The following is a 24,346-nucleotide window of genomic DNA, read 5'->3' on the forward strand; positions in this document are numbered from 1 at the left end:
GCTGAAATTATGCAACATGCGTTGAAGTATGTTATTTTACCATCATTTGATAATCTTCCTCAATGTAGTCATTTGACTTTGTTTAGGATTAAGAAATAAAATTAAACGTGAAACCGATCACCAAATTCTTATTTAGTACTGTATACAATTGAAAAAATAAATAATCATCTAAGACTTCGCTCTTCAACATTTCCAATTTAGTAATAACCATATTAAAAGGTGTACTGAGGTTTGGTTTTGAGTTTGTTTAGAAAACCTCCATTGATAACATACTGGAGGGGAGACAGGGGACAGTCTTATTTTTGAACAAATGAATGAGAACTCTTTTGCAGGGTTAAATTTAAAAGTTATTTCCGAATTTAAATCTTCAAGTGTGGAATTGCATTTCATTGTTAATTCCTGTAGGAATCTGCCAGGACTCCAAAGGAGAAAAATGTATCTGAGTAGAAAAAGTAAGAGCAGATCAAATAATAAACACCAATAACTTCAAGACTAAAATTTTAGGTCCAGTCAATTTGCTAAGATAGGATGGAAAATTATCAAACAGAATGTTTTCAACCACATGAAATAGGTGAAAAGGACTATTTCAAGGTAATAGGTTAAAAAAAAAACTATCATTTTATGACATATATAACAAAATTGTAAGCTTCATAGCTCTTAACTCAGTTTCAAGTTGCACTATTGCTGCTAATGGCTCTGTGCAGATCACAGTGCCCATCCAGTCTTGATCCAAGGAAAAGCCATTTACTGACAATCATGTAAGCGGGCCTCCACTTCATATATCTTGGGCTCCATGGTGTCAACCCGATAGCCCTAGTCTACTTTCTCCTGGGGTTGTGTTGAATCTTGTGTCTAACGCATGCTCCTCAATGACTGCAGCATGTTCACCCGCACCTCTAAAAATCTTCTCATCCATTCTGTTCACCCTCATTTCCAAATCTTACACTAGTGTCAATTCTATAATATCTCTATGCCAAGCAGCTACTATGGGGCCTCAAGCATAAAGACAGCCAACAGCTAAACATTGGCTTTATGAGCACCAGGCCTAGTGACGCAAAGCAGTGGGGAATCTTTCTGTTCTTAGTTTTGGGGATAAACTCCAACAGACATTGCTTGGGAACGACCTTCAGTTGGGTGTCCGTCACCCCCTGTAATATAGCTACAACCTCATCCCAGAAACTGTTCCCTGTAGCACATTCCTATGTACAGTGTATTTGTATGTGGCTTTGGCCCAGGCTGCAATTCTTTCGGGATAGATTTTTCTTAATTTTAACGAATCAAGTATATGCAATGAAGAAAGTTGAAAAGGTACTAGGTTAGCTGAAAAGAACATTGTAAGCAACATTTTGTAAGGTTTAATTCCAATGTTTCATACTTTATTCGACTACAAAAGAGAACAAAATGGAGAATAGTATGTGTGTGTATATATATATATATATATATATATATATATATATATATATATATATATTTTTTTAAGTCAAGTGTTTTATGAAGTGCATTAAACAAAAATGTAGTATGAGGCACAAGCATTGTTGCAGAAGAGATAAACTTGTATAATGTGGACAATGAAGGTATATTAAAAAGTGAGATCACATGGTCAACCCATTAACAATGGTACATGCTTAGACTTTTTTTTTTTTAAATGTGGTAACAGCGTTCAAAGAATGACAATGCACAAAGGTAAAAGTTGGAAAAATAATTGAATCCTCCTCTACTCAAAATCTTAAAAAAGTTGTCAATTAAATAGCATTGTCCATCTAAAAAAATGTAAATTTAAAAAAGTTACCACCATGATGAACTGGAGATTGTTGTATTAATGTAATAAATTAGGAGAAAGAAATGTACCTTCATTCACAGAAAGAAGTCACATCACATGCCAAGCTTCTGTAGTACAGGCAGTTGTAAACAACCACACATTACTGGCAGTATAATTACAGCAATAGCATTAATCTATTAGCACTTCATTAGGTTAACAGCATATATAATTAAACTAACTTATGCCAACAGTCCATTCCACACAAATTCAAGTTTCACCCATATGACAGATGAGTGGTGATTTAATTTTATAATACCTACAAAAGAGTATTTAGTTACTAAATAGGGGTCTTAAAAATAGGAAGTGATTGCACATGAAAAAGCATTTAATGTGCAACTTAATGTGTAGAAAGAAAAAAAACTGCAATTATCATGCTTCATGAATAATTGCCACTTTCAAATTAGGTCACATTGCATAAAACAAATTGTTTGTGTTAAGATAATCTCAGTAAAATCAGTGACTAGGTACATTTTAAAGAGCCTCACACCTGTTAAAAATCTACTTTTTAACAACTTTCGAGTCACTTAGCAGCAGTGTTTTTCTTTAGCTGAATTTGCTACCTCTCACAGGAAAGACAAGGCAGACTGCATTGCCATACAAGTAAAAATGTATTCAATCGCAAACGTACTGAGGAATACCTTTTTACATTCTCACAATACACAATGTAAACGGTTGAAATGTTGCCGGTCATCTGTGAGCTTGCAATGAACGTTTGTTTATTCCTAGAAATTTGGAATCCTAACTTGCAATTCTTAGAATAGATAATATATTAAACTGTTATTTTGCACTTCAGTAAAATAGAAAATCTTTGCACTTATGCATTCAAGATTCAAGATGGCATAACATTTTTAGGGAGTCAAAATATGTTTAAACGCCACCAGTTTTGAACTGGAATCAAGAATTCCTTCTTTATGAATTGTGGTAAATATCTGAAAAGTCATGTAGCCTTAACCACCACGAGCAACATTTATATAACTGCCACAACGACCCTAAACAGACATGGGCATAGATTTTCCATCAAATTATTTAGATGTACTTACCACATATATGACCGTAAAGTTGACTGTTTAAATGTCAAGGAACATTTTCTCTAAATTTTCAAACTGTCAGTGCAAAAAGGCAGACTTTTTCCACTTGTTAATTCCATTTCTCATACGCTCTCACAAAGGGATTCACGCTATTGCCTTGTCTTTCACCCCACTGCTCCCCAGACTCAGAATTTCATCTGCCCCTGACCAGCTTGTCCTGCTTCATGCTATTCCTAATTCCTCAGCCTTCTGCCTAGTTCACATGCCATTCCTAATTCCTCAGCCTCCTGCCTAGTTTCTACCCTTTTGCCTGGCACAGTACTTGCCCCACTTAAGTTTACTTTCCTCTTAGTTCCTTTTTCTACTTCTCAAGCACTCATGAATGTACTCCCATTTCTGGCGTCATCACCAGTTAGCTTCTCTCAAATTCTAGTGGGAAAAACTGGATCAGTGGAGCTGGGGACAGGGCCCAGCTGTTCAGGCTTGTAGAGACTGCATAAGTTAGGGACCCTGAAAGTAAGAAGGCAATGGCCCTCGGGGACAAACAGAATTTTTCCAACAATGATACTAATGTAATGCAGATACTCAAAATGAGAGGAGTGGACACTGGGATGGAAGGCCGACCCTGGGGAAGGCAACTCATAATTGAAAGCTGTAGCAATTTAACTGAAGGCTGTATATCTGTGACCAGCACTGACCAGAGGATAGTCGAGATGGAAACCTGCTCAGAAAATCCTGACCTCGAAGATCTGTGACAGTGAAACATAGGTTAAATCATTACTAAGAGATATGGTGAAACTGCAGACTCTGGTGCCAATTTGGCCCAAGGTGTCCTTCCAAGATGAAAAATTCAGAGAGCATGCCACAATTAGAAAATGTTGCTCAAAGCCTTAAAAATACATGGATGGCAAACAGAATGTTGCCCTTTCCGCTACTGCCAGTAGGGGAAAAACACATTATTGACCTGTTGCTTGAAGTGTTCCTTTCGGAAGCAATTGATCTTGTGATGGAAATCTGAAAAAGCAGTTATAATCTCTACAATGGGGGCAGGTTATAGAATAGTGGTGCTATGTAGTCTCACACTTTAGCAGGGCAATCAAGATCAGAGAGAAACGGTGAGGCAGTGGTTAAGCTGAACATTATTAAATTCCAAGATGGTAAAGTGTTCATATTGCCAGATCTAAACCATATGACACCGCAGATTAAACACCATGATCTACAGACTACTAAAAAAAGAAAGCATTTGAGCAAAGTTAAAAGTTATGTAGGGTGACAAAAGGCATGTCTTCACACAAGTAAATTTAGCTTGTGTTTTTCTGGGGAAAGCAGTGAGTGAAAAGACATGTATTCGGGGGCGGGCAGACTACCTACGGTGACTTATTTGGGAATTAGTGCTTTAACTTTTATTTGGGTTATTTCTCCCCTGAATGGTGTAGAATATGTAGGGTGGAGATTTACTTTGGGTCAGATGGAGTGTCCTTGTGGGACAAATGCATTCAACAGGTGATACTTTTAAAAGATTCAGAGCAGCCTGTGACGATGTTCTACAGATGCCCTCAATATATGTCAGTGAAGCCCCGCTGTTGCGGACTTCGTTCTAATAGAGGATACATAATTCTGATCTGCAGGAGTTGAGCCCCAAGCCTTGCAGTGAGTGAGCAGAAATGCAATTCCTTGTTTTAGAGTTGCTAACATCTGCCCCACTTTAAGTGTCAAAAAGGTTATAGAAATAGGGTGGGATTAATTTTATTGTGAGAAAGCCTTTCATCTGAGCTTGAAAGAATACCCTAACCCAATGAAAAATGCTATCCAAAAATAATCATTGAGAAAAAAAAAATGTATGCTGGCCACCTTATTCCAGTGGAAATGTGTGTGAAGAGCACAGGCCGGAGAGCACACACTTACCTGTGCGATGTTACGGCTACCAGTAAAACCGTTCCATAAACATTACATACTGGAAAGTCTGGTCTATCAAACCAACACTAACCAATTATGGGTTTATTTTCACTGGACCGGTGGCTGAAAGAAGTTTTATTTAGACATTTTAATCTGTACAGCAGGTCTTGGCTAAATGCTGCATGAACAATATAACAAGTAAAGGACAACACCATCACCTGAGTCAAGCGGTCAAAACTATGATAATTGCCCTTTATTATGGAGCTTCACTTTTCACCAAGGAATACCTTGACTGGCAAAGCATAATTAACCAAAAAAAGGTTACTTGGTTCAGGGAAGAAAGGGGGAAACCAGATTACATTTAATGGTAGTCACACGGAAAGTATATAAATCAAAACGAGGTCCCCTAGGAGTTCAGTGCATCTGGGCGATACAGACATGCAAGTGATTTGTACTATAAAACTCTCAGCCTTCAGGAAATCCTGAAGGCATGCTTCATCAGAGTTTTAATGATGTAGTCTAATACTTCCACAGTAGGCTTCAACCTGATCTATTTCAGGGCGCACTTACAGATGTTTCAAAGAATCCTAACAGTAAATGGTTAAAAGGCTGCCCGAGTCATAGGTGAAAAAAACGTTATTATTAGACTATTGCCTTGGCAGAGTTAAACAAATGCAAACACTATGTGTGGCCTATCTACCCAAGTCTCCTTCCACACGGTCTACATATTTCAGCCTTCGTAGAAGATATTGAGGCTTTCGTCAGGACTAGAATTTCAAGAATGCCTATGGATTGCTGAATCTTTTCTAAGTCAAACAGGTGATTTACCCCAACTCGCACATATTTCCATTCATACTATGTATAGACTTTATGCTTACGTCCCAACTGGCTTAATCATCAGTGGGTATCTTTGGAGAGAAGAACAATTACCACACCATGTTATGCTATTTTACTTAGTATACATCTACACAGACCACTTGTCTCTGGATTAAACATTCCACCAAACGCCTGTGTATAGGGTCACACTGCATACGCTATAGGTGAATATAGCTAATAAATGCAGATGGACTAGTTACTTACCTTCGGTAATGCCTTATTTGGTAGAGAAATGATCTAGCTGCAGATTCGTCCCTTTGAATTTCCAAGGCGTCAGACTGGAAGTCTGCTCCGCCATTGTGATGTCTGCAGCACCTATACAGGCGTCACCTCAGCACGCCGACGTCCGTTACTTTCACGACTTTCCATGCCAGAAGCACAGAACCATGCAGTGCACTGACAGTGTGTTCTAAACAACTAGGGCCCTGAAAAGGGACAGCCATGAACCGAACAACCTGTCTGCAGTTTGGGGAGGATGGATGGCTCGCTAAGGAATCTACAGCTAGATCAAGTCTTTACCAGATAAGCCTTATCTCTGGTAGAATGAGCCCTTAAGTCTTCAGGAGGCTGCTTTTTGGGCAGAGCATAACAGATTTTTTAATGTAAAGAACGACCCAACGAGAATTTGTCGGTTTCTGCACCGCAAAACCCTTCTTCACTCCCACATACCCCATGAAGAAGAGTTGGTTATCCAACCGGAACTCTTTTGTGCGGTCAAGACAGAGTGTGAACGCTCTTTTTGAGGCCAGTAAGTGGAGTAGTTCCTCTTCTTTAGAGGAGTGCGGAGGAGCATAGAAAATGGGCAAGGTGACGGTAAGAAAGAGGCCCTAGTGCTAAGCACCAACTTTTCAGGGAAAATGGTCAGGTAAGGAGGAGGCTTAGATAAAAGAGCCTGAAATTCTCTCAGCATCCTGGAAGAAGTTATTGCTTTGATGGCAAGCAGCTGGAGGGGGCAGTTGTGCAGAGGTTCAAACGGAGCACACATTTGGAAAGAGAGAACCAAATTAAGATCCCACTGAGGCATGATGAAAGAGGCACGTGGAAACATATGCACAAGCCCCTTTGAAATCTATTTACAATAGAGGATTTCAATAAAGAGGGTTGGTCTGGCAGTCTCACGAAGGCACAGTCGTTAAGTACTGTTTGAGAGTGCCTAGGGAAGAGCCTTGCTGGGCAAGGGTAAAAAAAAAAAACTAAAAAAAAAACAAAAACAAAAAAAAAAGGAGGCAAGCAGAAAGAGGATAAATAGATCTGTAATATTTTACAAATTTGTGCCACCGGCCAGCATACACTATCTTGGGATTCCTGGCTGCCACTATAACATTCCAGACTTCAGGAGGAAGGTCAAATGCGGTCAACTGCAGTCTCCATGCAAGAAGGCTTAGAGTTGACAGGTTCAGGTGGAGGACCCTCCACTGCAGCTGTGACAGAAGATCCTCTCCAAGGGGGAGCCCGATTGGAGAAATGATGTTCAGTTGGAGAAGCTCGGGATATCAGTCTCTAGGTGCCCAGTCTAGAGCCACAAGAATGACTTGGGCCAGGTGGCTCCTGATCTACTTGAGCACTCTGCACAGCAGTGGTATTAGCATAAAGATGTTAAAGAAGTCTGAGCTCCACTTGAGACAAAAAGTTTGCAGAGCGAGTGTAGCCTTGGAAACTCCAGTGTGCAAAACTGTTGACATTGCACATTCTCGGTGGAGGCAAGCAAATCTAACCAAGGCTCTCCCCACTGCTGAAAGAGACCTTGCGCCACCTCTAGATGGAGACTTCATTCGTGATCCCCTAAGCATCGATGTCAGAGTTTGTCCGCCCTGGTGTTCAGAGAACCTTCCAGGTGTTGAAATACCCTGCTGTTTCAGCTATGTCCAGTGATGCAGGGCCTCTTGAAAAAGGGTCCATGAGCCCACCCGCCCTGTTTATTGCAGTACCACATGACAGTGGTGTTGTCTGTGAATACTTGAACCAGCTTTCCCTTGATTGAAGGAAGAAATGCTTTCAATGCCAAGCAAATCGCTCTGAGCCCCAGGAAGTTGATGTGGAGTCCGGATTGCGCCAGAGCTGAGTCCTCTAATATTCACCTCTCCCAGCTGCCAGCCTCATCCCACGAGTGATCAATCTGTTACTACTGTGTAGTCTGGTTAAAAAGGGTTCTGCCTCCGACCTAATCGCGGTCTGTTAACCACCAGTGCAGTCCTGTGCACTTGCCTTCGAAATCTGGACCATGTCAGAAAGATTATCCTGATGCTGCGCCCAATGGAACCACAAGTCCCACTGCGAAGCCTTCATAGTCTATCTGGCATGTGTCACTAGCAGGATGCAGGAGGCCATGAGGCCTGACAGCCTTAGTCATTCTCACTAAAATCCAAGATAGAGGCTGAAACATCAGTATCATAGCCTGAATATCCTAGACTTGCCGTACGGGAGGATTGGCCTGAAACTGCACCGTATCCAGAACAATTCTGATGAAAAGCAGCATCTGAGAAGGAGTCAGGTGTGACTTTGGCACATTGATAGAGAACCCCAGCGAGTGCAGAAGGTACGCAGTAGTCTGGAGATGGGAGATGACAGCCTGGGGCAAACTTGCCTTCAACAGCCAGTCGTCGAGATAGGGGAAGACTGGCACCCCTGATCGGCACAGATGAGCTGTGACCACCGCCATCACCTTGGTGAACACCGGAGAGGTGCTGTTAAGGCCAAAGGGGAGCATGGTGAACGGAAAGTGCTTATGGCCTACCGTAAACTGCAGGTAACACCGATGGGCTGACAGAATGAGAATATGAAAATGGGCATCCTGCAAGTCCAACGCTACCATCCAGTCTCCTGGGTCCAGGGCAGTCAAGACCTGAGCTAGAATGAGCATCTTGAACTTTTTTTTTGGGAGGAAGTAGTTGAGGGCTCGAAGATCTACGATAGGGCACTAGCCCTTTTACTTCTTCGGGACCAGAAAGTGAAAGGAATAGAAACCACAGCTTACTTACAAAAAAACTGACAGAGGGTAGCTCTCTTCACAGATCTGTGCTGGCTGGCTCGGAAAGAAAAGATGTCAGCGCGCCAAGGTTACACGGACGTCACAACGGTGGCGATGCAGACGTCACGCTCAGCTGACTGACGCTACCTACTGGTGCACAAGGGTATTGCTCTATGAACAATCTTCGTGAACCATACGGACTGATGGGAAATTCAATGGTGATTACAAATTCAAGGGAATCTGCGGCTAGATGTCTATCAGATAATGGCCCACTCTCCTAGATTGTTCTAGTTCACCAATGTGTCTCGCTGTATCCAAATCATAGGTAGGATAGTCATGCACCCCATACGCAGTCTACAGACACCATTTACTGATATAGTTAGCTCTTCACTCCTTTTAATCGACTAGGGAGAGTCAACGTTCTTACAGTCACACTCAAATTTTGAGTCAGAGGAAATGAAAAAAGAGAAAGAAAAACTGTTTTATATTGGTTTATCACTACTGTTCGCTGTAATACACCACTATGCCTTCTTGGAGATAGTTGTTGCCTACATCATATGTCTGTAATCCCTGCCCATGCTCCCTACTACCCACAAATCTACTTTTTTATTACTAGTATACCTCTGACAATGGAGGGACATATTATACTTCCCACTTACTTTGTCAAAGAAACTTTAGGCTCAATCACCTAGGCGTCCTCAATCCTCACCGGGAGGTTCACAACTGTTTGAATACAGCTGCCGGTTTAATAGCCCCGTGGGAATGCCTTCTCCCACTTCCTGGTCACATGTGATTGGGCCTTCATTCAGATCTCTCAACATCGTTGTGCTATCATTTGGGCTATTAGGTTTCTTTTTTAGAAAAATTTACATGAGGCTTACTGCTTGCATGGGACTAGTTTCACAGGTTAGGGATACCAACGGTATAAAATTGCATGCAACCCCGATCAACGTGATAGCCTTGTCTGCATTTCATTTCTTTCGGGTGAGAATAGATTATGTACTCTTTCTAGGTCACTCTTCACTCGTAAGTTTACACTCCAGAACTACCCACTTAGGCTGCCCCACAGAATTTCATCTTTCAGTCCGGTCTTCCTGGTTGAAAGGAGGAAAACCCATATTTGTTTTTGTCACAGTTTCTCTGCATTGTGTGTCCGTGGTTCCAATTGTTCTAGGATTGTCCACTTCAAATCCATCCCTGAATGACCTGATGTGATACAGTGGTAGCCCATTTTGGTTGTGATTCTAGCACACCATACATTACTCCGGTTCTTGTCACCTGGAAAGGAGAACTCATTTGTTCTACTAAAAAAAAAATCTACAGTTAATTGACAATTTGTACTTTCAGAAGTTAGAAGGGATTTACAATAACAGAAAGAGGAGCCTAATTTTACAGAATGGATAACAAAAGAGGAGCCTGATCTTGGAGGGAGAAAGCCATTGGTTCCAGAGCAGGAAGTCTTGTTGTGATGGGATTAATCCCCCATGGCTTGTTGTCTAGAGAGTCAGCAAAGTCTTGTTGTGATGGGATTAATCCCCCATGGCTTGTTGTCTAGAGAGTCAGCAACGTGAGTACGAGGGATGCCAATTAACCAAGGAGACCTGGCTAAAAGTAGGATAGAGGTGAATAAACTGGCAAAAAAAGAGAAGCCCTAAAGAAAACAGGGTGTTGAAAATTAATTTGAGGGTTCAAAATGGGACACTCGTGCAAAGCATCCGCACTGCTTTGGAGAGAAGAATAGCAAGGTATTTCAAAGATAAATGGGATAATGTATAATCATGTGTTTTCATGTTAATATTTTATACATTGCTTTGCCAGAGTAGAGCGAATTACATTTTGGACGTGTGAGTGTCAAATGACGATTGTGCAGTAAACAATGAGTACCTGGAGTAGCAACAAGTCTAATCCATATGACCAACCAGATGAGACTGACAAGAGATAGATGTAACCACCTCTTCACAAAACCCCACTATCATCTCTTTGCCATGTGGGGAGAGAAAGGAGTCTTTGGTGCCCTGCAAAACTGCGGTAGGCAACTTTCAAGTATGAGACATAGTGGAAGTGGTTCCTTTGTATTAAACCTTGAATATGTAAGGGCCCACGGCCAAAGGCTTGGGACCTGGCTGTGAGGAAGGCCAGTAGGTACAAGCAGATTGAACTCAAACAACTGGGAAGTTAACCCTTAAACAGGTATGCAGAGATGTGTGGAGTGTCTTGTGAACTAGGAACATGGTTTTGAACTGAACCCTTTCACCTTTGGCTAATGCATGTCTTTCAAAAGCAGGAGTGAGGTTATCCTGGTATTTTACAATCAAAACTAGCCAGGATTTCTGAAATCTTTGAAGCAAACATATCCTTTTTGAACAGCATGGTGTAGCGGAAATTACACACAAGGAAAGCAGGTGGAGAGGGCAAGGGAGTTGTCTCCAGAGCTATTCCTTGGTAATGGGGACTAGACCGAAATAGATACTGGAATTAAAGCAAGCTCACAGTTCCATATTTGTATTGCACCATATGCTGGATTGGGTTCTAAATGTCAGTTTAAAAAAAATATTTTAAAGGTGGGAGGCGCACATACTACATACATGGAGTTGTGTCAATAGCTAAAAATGATACTTAGAAGCCCCCAAATGATGTGTGGTCTTGTAGTCTAAAAATATGTTTGTGTGCAGCTTGCCTGAAAAGCTCGAAGAACCATTTGTAATGTGTAGGTACTATAGCTGACCTTCAATGTGCAAGGATACAATTTTTTTTGTCAAACCATGATATGACCATCCACCTGCATCAATGTGAAGGGGAGCGATCTAGGTCTGAGGTGTCATGCAGTATATAATCAGTTTGTCCAACTGGTGAACCCCACAATCAATAGTGGATGTCACAGTACACAAAACCGCTTACCAATGGCGAGCTTTGTTGGGAAAGAACCAGAGTAAGTAGTGAAAGTTAGGGGCCGTCCGTCTCCAGCATATGTTACCCGTTCACAGTTTTGCCTAATATTGTCTAGATGTGTTCCAGTATCAACTATATAGGACTTTATAATAAGATCATTTAAGTCTAGCCTCCCTAAAGTCACTATTGTCCAAAATCATCAGGGATTGTCCAATCCTTCGAATAGTTGACGGACAATTGTGATTGCAAAACTGCTGTGTTTCTCTTTCTAGAGAAGAGATTCATGATCAGAGCATTGCATACTGCAGATATGAATCTGTTGTTGCAGCCTCGTGTCTTTTAAAGTTGGAGACAATGGGAGATTCAGACAGCGAATAAGGGCAAGGGCCAAACCTACTTCAGATACAATTGATGATTGTTCATATCTCCACGAGTGAACTGGCAGTAGTTTTAATTCTGTCCTCAGTGAGTCAAACGGCCTCAATGATTCCTCTGTAATCATGTCATCTATAGTACACATCCCACATGCTGACCAGGTCATCGAGTGAGCCAACCATGGACTTCTAATAACCAGGAGTTCATGGAGTAATAGCCAAAATAAGGAAAATTAAATACAGTCAAAACATTGATCGAAAAAGAGATTTGATTTTTTAGAAAAAGTGCAAATTCCTTTTTAACAATAGCCATCTGCAAATTGTCAAATACAATACTTTCCAGAACGATTAATGAATAAGGAGAGACTCCATTTACTAAAAAATTGAGCAGGAGCAGCCTAATTTGGTTGGTAGGCCACATTTTTACCCGAGGAGACCGTTTTCTGACCTTCCACAAGAAACTGAAGTTCAACCCTATTTCCCATAGTAGAATCTGGAAGGCAAATTAGTAAAGAAAGGAAAAATATCACCTGTACATTCATACATTAACCATAATCCTTTAAAATGTATATGGGAGGAAGCAAAGGTCTGAGGATCCGTTGACTTAACTATCAAACATAAGCTAAACTGTTTATCGTCCGGACTTTTTAAATGCATCCCATTTCGCTTTTAACATGGAATGACCATTGTCATTCCACACACTAAAATCCGTGATGAGTTACGTGAACTGGGTGCAGGGTGTGGCGTATGCTCCTTTTTTGGCGATTCACATACAATAATTATCTCAAAGCATCACTGAAAACCATTTGTACTGCCATCAAACCCATGGAAGAGTCATGGACGAAAGTGGCTCTAAAACCAAGGACATCCAACCTGGGCGGTAGAAACAAGACTAGCGTCATGCATAAAGCAATTCCTTCCAACTATCAGTCAATGCTGCTTGAAATATAAACATCCTCTTCTCAGAGGGCACTGTTCCAAGTTCACATTGATTCCAACCATACCCATTTGGATATATAGATATATATATATATATATACACACACAACTGATCAATCTAGCTTATCATGCCCCAGGAAAAGGAGAAAAATAGCTACAAGACAAGAGTAGACTCAAGTTCTTGCGCAGTGATCAACATATGGGTTTCAGATGCTTAATGGGAACAAGGTCTAGCTAGCCTTAGCAAGGAAACCCCCCACAATCCTCGACCAAGTCAAAGCAAGTATGCATCAGTGGTGTGCAACACAAGGCAATCCTCAAACACTAGGCACAAGCAGGGTTAAAAAGATTAGCATGAGAATGGGTTTAAACTTCCCCAAACAATGGAAGTCCATAGGCATCAAGTAGATGTGGACAAGCCCAACAGCACAGATTATGTATGTGGACCCTTGCATACTCTACAATGCCATGTAAAGAAATTTGGAGGTAATTTTTCTATCCATATGCTTTATATGATCTGTCAGTTATGTGGAAATAAGCTAGCATTCATTTCAATCACCTGCCTGCCACTGATTGGTAAATTCACATCCAAAAGGAAAATGGCATGCGTTACCTGACAAAGATCAACTAATGACTAGGCCAACACTAGATGACAGAAAATATTACTCGTTTGAATGGCGCAAAAACAACAATTGTGGTTCTGGGAAGGGCAATGAACAAAATAATTCTGCTAGACTTTCCCTAGGCTTTAGAACATTCTCAAACCCACAACAGGAAAATGTTTTTAGCATAACGATTGCGGATCTCACATTCCTCCTCACATTAATGCAAGTTAATGCACAAAATATTTCCATTGCAAAACCGCATGGAGCTGAACAGAGTCTTGGTGATGCCACCATTATACCACTATACAGGTTTTCCTGAACAACTCACTAACAATGCAAATAATTAAAACAAGGCAGCCAGAGTGTGAGACCCCAGAATCTCATCATGTAAAACTAGTTTTTGGAAAGTCCACTTGCTCCTGTTAAGCATACTGACAAACACAAAAGTTGCATCTTTATCTTGGAAATTAAGGTTTGGAAGAAACCTCAAGGATTTCTCCGATCCCAGGGAGATGAGACTTGAGTGTGAAGAAAACTTTTGCCTAAGCATGAGTTGCCACATTCACCTCCACGATCAAGTGTGTTTGGAGGCTTCAACTAACAGTTCGGTTTTGTTGACCACTACTTTAGTGATTCATTTACAATGATTTAGTTTAGATAACCCCACAAGTGTGCTCAGTTCTGCTCTATCAACAATAGGGCTTTTGTTGGGGAGGTGAGAAGACTAAACAATCGTAACAGATCAGTCTGCAATGTCTATTAAAACTACCTCATGCAGCACCTCTGAATTTAAGTCCATAGTATTCTGGGGAAATTTGAAACTGAGGGGCACTCGCAGCGTTTTTTTTTTGTAATTTTTTTTTATTGCCAATTTGGTATACATCAACAGCCACACAATACAGTATTAATGATACATAAGTGTGCATTGACAATCCAGATGCAGACAAGCATGGCACAACATTGGGAACTAGAATACAAACTATAGCAACTCCCTCGGGTCCTTCAGATGGAATGTGGTGCACTATAGACCCAGTCACGCCACTATGTCTAAATTAGTCACTGTCATCCGATACCTGCTCTGGTGGGGTGGCACACAGATATCGCCCCGAAAGTGTTTCCATTTTCCCCATATGTGCTTCCATTTATGGGGGCAGCCCCGGTGGACATAAACAGATTTTTCTGTCACCATCGTGTGGTCCATGTCTCGACACCACTGCTGATACGTCGGGGACTGGTCCGAGCCCCAGCGCTGTGCTATATTGCATTTGGCTAACGTCGTCCCCAGTGTTACCAAGTCCTGGTCTGCTTGGTTCAGGTCTGTGGGCTCCCAGATGTTGAGTAAGCAGCGTTTTGGAGCAAGTGGGATCGCTACTTTGGTGACTCGGGACATTGTGCGGAGGACGGCGTCCCAGAGAGGAGTAATTAGTGGACAGTCCCAGATCGTGTGCCAGAAAGTACCCTCGGCACCACATTGTCAGAGGCAGAATTTGGTATCCGCCTTCCCCATCTTGCGCAGCAGGGTTCTCGTATAATAAATACGATGAAGGATTTTTAATTGAAGTAACCTAAGGGTGGAGGGTATTGCCACCTCCCTCGGGGACATCAGGGCTATCTGCCAGTCCTCCTCATCCAGGTCACCCATTTCTGCCTCCCATTTCCTTTTCAGAACCACCGTTGGATCTCGTTGATTGTTTATTATTTTCGGATAAGTGAGGGAGAGGGCTTTTTCCTGGAGGTGGTCTGTGAGCAATCTGTCCTCTAGCGGGGAGGACTCGGGTAGAATCACTGCCAGTAGAGCATGTCTAATCTGGACGTATCTGTAAGTTTCGGTCTGCGCTAGTTTGTATGTAGCCTGGAGTTGAGTGAATGGCACAATCCCTCCTGTCTTCCACAAGTCACCAACTTTGGATATGCCTATTAGCTCCCATTGTTGGAAGCCCTTGGTGTTTTAGTGTCCCTAGTTTGCGGGTGTCCCACAGTGGTGTCGCCAGTGTAAGAGTCCCCTCCCATCCCAGCGCCCTCTGTGCCTCATGCCAAAGTTGTAGTGTATGGGCCGTGGGGCCAGTGTGCTGTCTTAGTACTATTATATAACGCTCCCATAATCCCTTCTGTGTCAAGGAGATGACGGTCCATAGGGAACGCAGGCTCATCCTGCAGTGCGTGAAGCCACTGGTTTATGACGGGGAGTTGCGATGCCCAGTAATGCATCCGTATGTGTGGGAGGGTGATCCCTCCATCGTGCCAATCAGTTTTTCCATGGCAATGCGAGCTGTCCCACCATCCCAGAGGAGTTTGGTTACTTCAGTATTAATCAGTGCGAAAAAGGAGGGGGGAATATGAAAGGGGGTATTCTGTAGGACATATAAAAATCTGGGCAGTGCCATCTTGAAGAGGGCCGCTCTGCCAAGCAATGTCAGAGGTAAAGAACGCCAGTGTTTCACATCCTGGCGGAAGCGGGCCAGGGGCATCATGAGATTTGCCTCAGTGAAGCGCGCGACTTGAGGGGTGATATATATGCCGAGGTACGTGAAACCTCCTTCCGCAATCTGAATGTCGCAGTTGCGCGGTAATTGGGGGGAGCCATGGAGAATATAAAGCAATGACTTTGACCAATTAATAGTGTAGCTTGAAGCTTTGCCATAGGCCGCACAGATGTCGAGGAGGCAATTTAGCGATCGGGCTGGGGACCCCATATACAGTAAGATAGTGTCTGCATAGAGCGAAATGCGGTCCTCCCATCCCATAGCCCATTTAAGCCCCCTGATGACCGGATCCTGAAGGATCCATGCCGCCCGTGGTTCCAGTACTATTGCGAACAGGAGGGGGGAGAGTGGGCAACCCTGTCTCGTGCTCTTCCCGAGAGGGAAGTCATGCGAAGTGCAACCGTTCGCTACAACATGCACCATGGGTTTAGTGTACAGGAGATGCTCCCAGGCACAAAACCTGGGCCCAAACCCCATATGTCGGAGCACTGCGAAAAGGAAGGACCACTCCACCATGTCAAACGCCATACGGGCATCCAATGAGAGGATGACTGCATCTTCTGCAATAGTGGAGCTTCCGAACAATAAACCCTTGGAGTCTACGAAGATTTAGGGTTGTGTTGCGGTGGGGCATGAAGCCCGATTGGTCAGGATGGATCAACATAGTTAGATACGGTTGAAGTCGCATTGCCAATGCCTTGGCCAGTATTTTGGCTACGGCATTTATAAGTGAGATCGGTCTGTAAGAGGCCCTTTCTTGCGGTGGCTTGCCCGCCTTGTGAATAGAGATTATGGTCGCTAGGCGGTGGTCCCTGGGGAACTCACCCACCTCAAACTAGTCCTATACATATTGAGGAGGTGAGACATGATTTGGGTCGCTATTTTTTGGTAGAGTTCCACTGGTATGCCATTTGGCCCCAACGCTCTCCCAGTCCGAAGCGCCCCAATAGCTGTGGCGAGTTCATCCGAGGATAGCTCAGCGTTGAGCACAGAGATTGCATCTTTTGGTAGTGAGGGCAGGTGGATGTCTTGGAGGAAGGCGAGGTTATCTTCAAGTGTATTGGTGGCTGTCTGTGTGTAGTAGGAGGCGAGCGAATCCACTATTTGCTGTGGGTCCGAAGTTACATCTCTGCTTTCCACACAGAGTTGGGTTATCCACCTGCTGGCACAGTCTTTTTTGTCCAGCCAGGCCAGAAGCTTGCCCGCCTTGTCACCCACTTTGTAAATAGTGTGCTTTGTGGCTTGGAGTTTAACTTTCGCCCCCTCCCACGCAAATGTTTTATATTCTTGCTGTGCAAGACTGAGTGCATGTGTGGTGTCGTCAGTTATAGCGAGCACATGGTTCGCCTCGGGTTGGGCCACCCCCTGTTCAAGGTCTTCCAACTGCTGCCGCTGTGATTTATGTCCGGCTATCAGTGCAATCGCATGTCAGCGCAGCACCGTTTTATAGGCCTCCCAGAGCGTTACTGGGGAGGACACAGTGTTCATTTTCAATGAAATAGCGCTTCATGGCCGTGCGAAGTCCCTTGTGTATTGTAGGGTTCTGGAGATATCCTGGGTGTATTGGGTACACCCTCCGTCGTATGATATTATGGGAGGAGAGCATCATATATAGAAGAGAGTGGTCTGATATCCCCCGGGGCAAGTGACGAACCTCCGTAACCCGTTCCAGCCCAGTCGCCAACATGAACATGTATTCGGTCCTAGAGAAGCTATTGTGAACTCCTGAGTGGTATGGGTATTGTCTATCTGTAGGGTGTTTAGTCCTCCAAATGTCTATCAAGCCAATGGCATCAATAAAGTCGGCACTCGCAGCTTTTAACCTCTGAAAATTCTGGGCTGTAATCTGAGCTACTGCTGACTTCTATACTGAAGTAATTTGGTGATTAAATGACCAAAATTTGTACTCAGTAAATGCAAAACACTCTTGCATTTCCTCCATCATCCTCGCCAGGGAAATGATCTTAGGAATACAGGGAGTAGAGCCCTGCAACTCCTTCAACAGACCCAGAGTCAAAGTTTCCCCCTAGAAGATGCAGGATGGGCCCAGCTACAGCTGCACTCATAGTAATCTTGGCACTTCTGTCTGCCCTTGCACTTTTGGTGACAAAAACAAACACTGAATAAGTTGTCCAACGTTCATGACCCTAGAAATGATAGGTATACTTTCTAAGGGAGCTAAGAAGATATACATCCTCTTCAATCCCGGTAGACACAAACTAAAAGGAAGTGTGTGCATTGGCTAGAGAAGTAACTAACCTCTTGTTATCTCTTGGCAACAGAAAGAAGTGGATAGGATAATGGGGTAATCAAAACACTAAGTTTGCAATTCAAATGATATGACCATTTAGGAGTGTTTGCTTTACATACCCACCTATGCCTCATAATTTAAGAGCATCAATGACTTGAGAGAAAGACCACATTAGGCAACAGTAGAAAAGATGAGAAAGATCAACCTTTATGAGCCTCTAGTAATTGACCCATGATAATCCAACTTTCAGCAGTCATCTACATTCAGCCAGGACCATTTAATTCCTTCTCGCCACCAGGAGCCAAACAAGGGATTTACAGTCCAGTCATTCATATGACAAAGGCAACTAAATGTCTCTGCAAACTGGAGAAAGCGAATGGAAGCACAGAAGGCACAAATGTGGATTCAGAGACGCACCAAGGACTTCAGTGGTTCAGTGCAAGGCCTCGGCAAAGAACTAGATCAGCTACCTGTAAAGTGCAGGTAAGGACCACCAGCGCCTCCTAGCTTGAATTTTCCAGTCTGCCACACCATTGACAAATTACTCTCTTTGCATTTACTCTATGAATACTTCTCTGCTTATTGTATTTGTCACTTTTGTTTCCTATTATGTCTCAATGAATGTACAATTCTTTCTGTGAAAAAGGTCCTCATGTTACTTATGAACATTTCCCGGACATCAAGAACCCCGATCAAATATGCAAAATACTACTGCTTTTTTTAAATGTTATAAAAGTCTCCATAACATCACTACTTTACCCAACCCTTCAAAATCTTTAGCCCTAACCTTTGTCTATAAGAGTTCCAATTCATGCGTTGCAATATTTTAATTCTACGTTGAAATTAAGGCCACCACAAATGAGCATTAGATATTAACCTAGACCTCACCTATTATTTATACAATGGTAATATATGTTGCCTATTTTCTGAATAAATACCAACATTACCCTGGCTCTTAGACCTGCCCTGGCAAATTGTTAGGAAAATTTAGGGTCATTAAATAACAATAGGAAAAACTGAGTAGAGTTACCTGTCAAATGCACCAAGAAACCCCTTAGGTTAAAAGCATGCTCTTCAAACATGTCCATTATGAGATTTCATGGTTTGAAAAAGAAAGTCCGAACACAAACTTAGTCCGATACCTCTATTGACTTACTGAACTTTATTCAAATATGGCAATTAAAATCTATAGGGCATATTTTAAGGAATTAGATACACTTATTTGGAACAACAAGGTTCCACGAGTTAAACTCCCAATACTCCAGATGGATACAAGTCAGTGCGGATTGACTTTACCCAATAAGTATTCTTATTATGAAGCAGCCCTTTTAGATAGAACAGTGTGGATTTTAGATGCTGTAGGAGCACAGGATAATGTTTTTATTGAAAATATGGTGCAGGAGGAGGGGTCTCAGGTACCGGTTTTCTAAAGAGTGCAAAGCTCCCAAAAAAGAAAAGATATTAATTCCTTCAGAAATGCTCTAACCGACTTCAAATATTTTATGCAGTAAAGGGACAATCTGCAGGCTACAGGTATCTGCAGTTAAACGAATGCCAGGTGTTGGGTTTGCAAATCCCTAAAAGCCATACGGGGTATTAGTATATGAATGGATTTAAAGAATTAGGACTTTTTTGGTAGGAAGCAATATTCTATCCTGGCAGAATATCCAAGGAAGATGCGGTGTTCGCTGCAAGCTTTTTTATTTTGAATATCTGCAGATTGTGCACTTCATTAAAAAAAAAAAATACCAATGAGCTACATCTCTTCACTAATAAGAACTGCCCTTTTTAAGACAAGAATGAGAGGGATAGGGTTGACCAACTCATCAAGTGTCAACAGTGGCGTTTGGGTTATGTCCGGCTATGGAGAACCACGCCTCCGGATAGCCGTAGGTGACCGCCTGTTTGCTTGCTCCACCCCCAACATGGCGATCCATACCTTTGCCTGAGCTTTTCACCATCGTGTCTCTGCCGGGACTACGCCGATTCTGGAGGAGAAGCGCGGCATGCTTTCTGAACCCGGCGTCAGGATTGAGCGTGCCCTGCCTGGAGTTTGCCGGCCTGGTGTTTTCTTCTCGGCGGTCACCGGGGGAGTCTACTAATGCGACAGCACTCCAGAGGTGAGAGGGAGACATACGTCCTTCTCCCAAAAACGACCGGGATTGCTGCCGGGGGCTGCTGGGGGATGCTGTGAGACCCAACGTCGGGTAGATCTATCTGAATAATGGCCTGACCGGCTCTATTACCGGGGAAAGAATTGTAGAGATTTTGAGACTGGCATACACAGAGGCATCTTAAAGGCTTAAAGAAAGCAGCAAACGGAGTTCTGGGGGGAAAAAAAAACAGGAGAGCTCAATCTGGGATAGGGAAGAGGGGGGAAAAAAAAAAGAAAAAAAAAACCACGCAAGTGAATAAAGTAACTTTTAAAAAAAATCCCCAAAAAATCCCAGAGGCAACAATGGGGAAACCCCAGAAGGACGTAAGGATTACTGCCAAATTAAGCAAAGTAGATGCCGCAGCTCGCCCGAAAACCAAAACACGCCAGGCCCAGGCGAAAAAAGCTGCATTTTGGACCAATAAGGGAAAGGATAAGGACAAGGGAAGTAACTAGTTCCTCGGCTCTTAACAGCACCCCCGTGAGTTCGGAGGACGAGTCCCCCTTTACCACGGTCTCTCCACAACGTGAGGGGCCACTCGAATTAATGACTGTCCAGGCTTGTGGTGCATTGGAGCCGACTGAAGCTGTCCTCGCTGCCATCGCTCCAACAATATCTCCTCAAAGTAGTCTAGCTCAGGACGATTCGAGGAAAGCTGGTAAAGGAATGAAGGACTTCCCGCTGTTTATAAAGAAATCTATTTATCTTACAACTGTCATAGTCCTCCTCTCCAACTCTAAATTCGGCTCCTAAATCATCGAGGAAATCATCGCTTGGGTCAGGATCTTCAGAAAAACCACCTCCTGAAGATCAGAATCAGGCAATAACTCTGCAATTCTGAGAGTTATCACTTGGAAATTCAGTATCAACAGCAGGTTTCAACTCAAGTGCAAGCTCCGGCAGTACTCTCTATATCTCCAAGCTCGGAAAACACAGGGGGAAATGCTACGCCTGGGTTAAACTCTAATCAGAATCAAGAGGTGACAGATGTAGGCAGAGGGATCACGATTGATACCGCAGGGAGCCTGTTGCCATTCCAGCCTCTGCCACAAATTCAGCCACAACCTCAACTTCAATCGAGATCTCCAGGGCAAGCGCCACCAGAAGCTGCCCAGGCGGACCCACTACTGGGTAATATAAGTATTGGAACAGATGATCCGTTAAGCAATTCCTTTCACAGTATGGAGAAAAAGGGGATCTTTCAGTTAGATATCAGGGATATGCTGAATTTAATTTTAGAAGAGGGCCGCGAAAAAAAAAAAAAAAAAAAAACAGCAAATAGAAATCGCCGCTCTTCATCAGAGACTAGGGAAAATCGAGGAAGCAATGATCGGATTTCCCGTAAAATTGCAGGAAGCAGAAGCTAGAATATCTGTATTGGAGGACCAAATGAATATGGCTATGGGAGAGGCAAAAGAGGCGGCTAAAAGGAAAAACTACCTCGAGAGTAAATTAGAGGAACTTGAAAATCACTCACGGAGGTCTAACCTCCAGATTGTCGGGGTTCCGGAAAGGATAGAAGGCTCCCAACCCCTCCCATGGGTAAACTCATTTATCAAACAACACTTCCTACCTCAGTTTGAGGGTGATCTCACCATTACAAGAGCCCATCGAGTCCCAGCGCAACCATTTCCAAATTCTACAATACCAAGAACTATTTTGCTAAATTTCGCGGACTTTCGTATAAAGGAGAGGATTTTGACAAAAGCTATTCAGCAGAGGCAGTTTTTGTGAACGAGACAAATAAGTGTCGCATATTCTCGGCTATGACTGCTGTTGCTGCACACAGGAAAAAAGAATTTGTTAACATTTTGCATTTGTTTAAGGCTCATGGCGCGCAAGCATCAATCACTCAGCAGTCAAAATGGAGTTAGTCAAAGGAAAGTTTTTCATGTTATCAGACCTCGATGAGGCCCAGGCTTTGTTAAAGGATATTTCAGCAGGATCCAGTACCTGAAAAAGTGATATATATATCATGTGATCAAGATCCCTAGAGGATCGAAACGCGTCAGGCGAGTGCGAGTGTGCAAGGGAAAAGAACAATAAATTGAACTTGCACGTATTTGTGGTCCGTCCTCCGTTATTGTTCGATGCTGGAAGCCTTGCAGTGATTGGAGTGCAACACATAGATATATATATATATATATATATATATATATCTATATATCTATATATCCAAGCAAAGGGATCCACATTCCGGGGCACACAACCAGCGGGTGCTCTGCATACGGGCCGGATCCTGGCCACGAAAACCACAATATTAATCCAAAGATGCGGCACTCGGAAAGGAGGTATTTTCAAACAACGTGTTTATTAATCACACAGCTCAACCAACGCGTTTCAGCCTACACGGCCTTGCTCACGGTTAGTGAGTCCTTCTTCTAACGCACTATATATACGCCCAATTAGCCTGAATATGGCATTGTGGGGGATGTAGTGCAATTAATACAAAGTTGTGCTATTTAACCAAAAGAAAGTTGATCTTATACTGTCATTAACAGAAAAGATGAATTCGCATCAACACATCATGGTATAGTACCCAAGAGTTACATAATGACATATAATAACTTCATCATTGTCTGGTACAAAAATATTTTGCAATGTGATGTCATTGGTTCGCAAAGGTTTTCAAAAAGCTTATTCAATAAACAAATCAAAGGGCTTAATCGGCCTAATGATATATTAACTTAGTCATAGTCTAGTACAAGGTTAATTGTCACAAAGTAATGTCATTGATTCGCAAAGGTTTTTCAAAAAACTTTTTCAAAAAGCAGCTTAATCAGCCTAGTGTCTTTGTATAGTACAAAGTAGGACAAACGGCGGGATGTATGAGGTCAAAAGATGAAAATGAGTAAAGGAGAGCACTATGTAGTGTCAAAAAGAATTCAGTACATAAAGTATGTGAGAAAAGGGAAAAAAGGGGGAAAAGAGAAAGAGGGAGAAAGGGAAGGGGGGGATAAAGGAGATGGGAGAAATACTAGTATTTCAAATTGTCATTGGTGGCCAAGGAAATCTCAATTGTTAATTCGTTATTCCAGGTGCACGTAAAGTTCTTCATCGTTATTAATCCCTTTCGGTGTCTTGGTTTGTAATCTGATAATGTAGCGGGATTCCAACTGCCGTAGCTTTTTAGTTCTATCACCACCGCGTTCATTTGGCATGATGGTATCGATTCCATAGTAGCACATTGCTCGCCAATCACCCTTTTGGCATGATATCATGTGTTTGGCAGTTGCGTATGCAGTATCCTTGTTTTTGACTGCACGGATGTGCTCTAGAATACGCTTTTTGAGTGGGCAGATGGTGCTGCCTACGTATTTGTGACCGCAGGTGCACTCGATGATATAAATGGCGAATTTGGTGTTACAGGTTATTAGTTTTCTTATATCGATAGTATTTCCATTTGGCTCAGCAATACGTTTCACATTTTTACCAAATTTGCAAGCCTTACAAGAGTTGCATTTAGTGAACCCATTCCGTTGTTCAGTTAGACAGCTAGTTTTTTCTTCCTGAACAAAGTGGCTCTTAACAAGCATGTCTTTCAAAGATGTCGTTTTTTTGTACGTCACTGTAGGTCTTATCCCAACTAGTTTTCCAATATCAGGATCTTTAGTGATCAAGTGCCAATGTTTCTTGATTTTGCTCATGATGAGCGCACTTTCTTTGCTGTAGGAGGTAATAAACCTTGGGACTTGTTTCTCATCCTCAATAGTCGGTTTAGTTTTGGGCATGAGGGTATCTGCTCGAATTTTGGCATCAATTCTCTTTTTGTTCCGCTTTAAAGTGGACTCAGTATAACCTCTTTGTTTAAGCCTTTCCATGGATTCTTGTATTTGCTCCTCTGCATCTTCTGGTTTGGAGCAGTTTCGTTTGAGTCGTATGAATTCTCCAAAGGGGATACTGTCCAACAATGGTTTGGGGTGAAAACTTGTTCTGTGTAGGATGCTATTAGTAGCCGTTTTCTTCCTGTAGAGTGTTGAGTAGATCTGGTAATTTTCAATGTAGATCAGAGTATCAAGAAATGGAATTTTCGATCTGCTCATCTCATATGTAAAAGATAGA

At 42.6% G+C, this 24,346-nt stretch overlaps 1 protein-coding gene across 1 annotated transcript in view; it reads right to left on the bottom strand.

Annotated features, from left to right (window-relative positions):
• WDR20 (WD repeat domain 20) overlaps positions 1 to 24,346 on the bottom strand; it is a 257,753-nt gene that overhangs the window by 1,811 nt on the left and 231,596 nt on the right. The gene's annotated exons all lie outside the window — the stretch shown is intronic.

The sequence above is a fragment of the Triturus cristatus genome, chromosome 9 (assembly GCF_964204655.1).
Source record: "Triturus cristatus chromosome 9, aTriCri1.1, whole genome shotgun sequence".
Lineage (NCBI taxonomy): Eukaryota > Metazoa > Chordata > Amphibia > Caudata > Salamandridae > Triturus > Triturus cristatus.